The following is a 3,587-nucleotide window of genomic DNA, read 5'->3' as shown; positions in this document are numbered from 1 at the left end:
AATACACCATGTCAAAAACAAAAAATACACCCAATCATGTCTGATTTAATACACACGAACGACAACAACTCAACTAAAATAACAAAAAAAGCCATAAAGTGTAAATACACCCACACTTACCCCAAAAATACACCCAAAAAATTCTGACTACACCCGAGCGTCTGCTATAAATTGCAGATAATTAATCAAAACTAATACATTAGATTCAATCCACAGATTTATGTTCACGCGTTAGTTTCACAGAAAATCGAAAAGAAAATGAAGCTGGAGTTACAAAGAGAGGAACTAACGTCAATGACGAAGAACAAACCAGTGAGAAAGGAGGAGAAAAGAACGATCGAAAAAGCAAGAAAAGACGCGCGAGAAGAATAACGAGCAAATTTGGAAAGAAGGAGAACGAAGAAGGAAACAAATCTTTTAAATTTGGTAGTTATATATAGCGCGTGTAAGGGACGTAACACTTGCAGCGTGTTTTGGGGGTTAGGGGTTAATTGACTTGTAATACTTACAAGCCCTAATCGCTTGTATGTAGAGCTTTTCCATTTTTCTTTATCATTCTCTTTTATTATCATTGTAAGACCCAGAACTTTAAAAAGTCTTATTATGATCAAGTCTCAAATCATATAGTTATTTATAGCCTTAATTTCAGAGATTACTTTCTTAAGGATAATTAAGGCAAGTTGTGATTTATTGAATTTGAGATGAGTTATGATTATTATCCAATTTTATAACTATTGGATTATTTTCTATATTTAAATTATAAAGTTGATAGTTATGAAATAATAAGGATTTTATATGATTTGGATTAGATAAGTAATATTTTAAATATTAATACTGCTACTTTGAAAAATAAAGAGTTTAATTATATTATCTCTAATTATTTTGATTTAGGCATTTTACAGAAAATAATTTGTGAAATTGATGAGTAAATAGTATTTTCTATATATAATTATTGTTGGATTTAATTTGGGTTTCAATTACTATGTTGTCCACAATTTTATCGAAAATTACTAAAATTCCCCTAAACCTAATTTTCCTCAAAAGACCCTAACTTTGAAAACCCTACCCGGTAACCCATTGCTTCCCCATGCCCCAGCTGCAACCGAAATCCCCTTTTTTCTAACTCAGCAGCAGCGTTTCTTTTCCATGAAAGAAAGAAAGGAGAAACAGAAGGTGGGAGAAGAGAAACGGGGAGGAGAGGAGAGGGGGAGGACGACGCCGACGGGCGTCACTGCCGCCATGCCGTCGCGTCGCGCAGGGACAAGAGGAGTGAGATCCGAGAATGAGGCAATGATCTGCGCCGGTGGCACTAGGGTTTGCCGTCGCCGCTTGATGCCGCTGAGGGGAGGAGGGTCAACCACCAGAAGGAGCTGTCGATGTCACCCTCGCGAGTCACCATCCCCGAGTTGCAGCACCATGGTGCCAGCCTCTTCGCGCCGCCGCGGCTGCCTGCGCTATCGTCGCCGCCGTTGGTCCACCGGGAGTCGCCGTCGAAGTTGAGACACGGAGAGAGAGGGTACGCGAGTGAGAAGGGGCTGAGGGTCTGAAACCGCCGCGCCTGGTCTCGTCTGTGAAGCCATTGCCTCTGTCACTCTCGCCGGCGAGGAGAGAGCACTGTGGGAAGAACAGAACGCGGTGGAGGGGAAGCCGGTCCGCCATTGAGTTGCCGCGTCAGAAAAGGGATTCATGCCGCCAAAATTCCTCTGTTGCTGCCAGAGTTTTTGGTCGCTGCCGTTTTGGTGAGCTTGCCCTATTTCTGACTGCCAGGAGTGATTCTATGACTTCCGGGACCACCGCTGAAGCTCTGGGCTGAGCTTCTGCCACTTGAGACCTTGCTGCTGTCGCTAGAAAAGTATGCTGGTAAGGATTTTAATTGAGCTTTCTGCCTTTTTGGATTTTGAGAAGGTTTTAACGCTGCGAGGTTTTTATAGTTGATCCACCGGAGCTCCTGGCTGCCACCGGAGCTGTTGCTGGGCCTGTCCGAAATCACAGCTGCTTTGTTTTCGTATTACAGTAAGTATCTTATGTTTCGAAAAAGCCTTGCGTTAGTATTCGGTTGTGTTTGTTTAATGAATATGAGTTTTGGTAACGTGGGGGTCGAATCCTGATTACTATATGTTGCCATTAGAGTCGTTGTGGTTGCTGAGAAAGCGATTTGGAGATGAGCTTGCGGCTGCCGCAATTGCAAGCCGAGCGAAAGCGAGTGGTGATGCGTTTTAGAGCTTTCGAGTTTCGACAATCGAGGTAGGGGCGCTTTCCAAAAACTATGTTTTAAGTATTGGAATTATTATATATGGATACTGTTGTGAGATATTGTGTATTTGGTGATTGTATCTGCCTTATGTGTTATTTGATTGACTCGAGTGATTATGGATGTTGGTTTGGTTGAATTGTTGTGCGGCTTTGTGAAATGTAATGTTTTGAAGTGATTCTTTAAAGATTTAAAATCTGAGTTTAATCCGTTGAGGATTGATTTGATTTGATTCAATCATTTGATGATGTGAAAAGTCGAATGCACTTTTAAATTCAACCTGGTTTACTTTAATTGACTTGATCTTGGACAAATGATTTGTTACTGAACCGTTTCATTAAAGCTTTGGAAACGAGTTAGATCGATTGATATTGAGTTGATTTTGAAATGGTTTTCTTGAGATAAGCCACTGAGGCGACTGTTGGATTTAGCTTGCTTTTGAATTGATTTCTGGTTTTGGGCTGTTGAAAAGAAATCAGAAACGGTTTAGTTGGGACCCGAACCGTGTGGCAAAAGTCCAAGTTTTAGGGGAGGTGTTGCCGAAATTTCTACAAAATCCTAGTCTTGTTTGAAAAGTTATTTAAAAAGGGTTGGATTTGAGAAATTGTATTATTTGATTTATTAAGAGAATATTTATGTTTTCAAGCTTAATTTATTTAATGAACTTTATGCGTTGAGTTCGGCTTATTTAGAAAGGAACTATTTTTACCGTTTGAATCACTGAAAGAAATAATGATACTCTAATATTGATTTCAATATAAAAAGGAGCTTTTAGTGATTTCAAAGGAATCTAGACTTTTGATTGAGTAATTAAGTTTGAGGCATTTTGGAAGAGTTAGAAAAATGGGTTCCAAAAAGAAACCTGAAAGTGGTTTGATTCAAATGAACCGGTTCCTTTTCAAATGAGTTGATTTTTGGACTGGGTTGGAACTTGTGATTTTGTATGGTCGGTTTCATAATAAATTCAGTTTTATTTACTTGAACCGAGAATCCATGATTTTAAGAGTTTCAATGAATTTTGAGGAATTGATATAGGTTGACCTTCCCTAAAGACTTGGGACTCTGCCGAGAAACTTTTGTTATAAAATCCTATTGTTGTATGGGTGATTTTGAATACTTTGAAATAAATCCTTAACTTGCCATGGTTTTGGAAGTTTTGGAAAGAGAATACCGAGAGTGGCTTTGTTTTAAAAAGGGAACTCACTTTGAGTAAATTTGGCTTATGAGGCTGAGATGATTTGAGAAACGAGATTTCTAAAGCCAAGGCTGAAAAGAGTTGAAACTTGATTTCAAAGTGATTTATGGCTTAAATGCCGATTTTATGAATTGATGATGT

The sequence above is a fragment of the Arachis hypogaea genome, chromosome 19, assembly GCF_003086295.3.
Source record: "Arachis hypogaea cultivar Tifrunner chromosome 19, arahy.Tifrunner.gnm2.J5K5, whole genome shotgun sequence".
Taxonomy (NCBI): Eukaryota; Viridiplantae; Streptophyta; class Magnoliopsida; order Fabales; family Fabaceae; genus Arachis; species Arachis hypogaea.
This window is presented reverse-complemented; position numbering follows the sequence as displayed.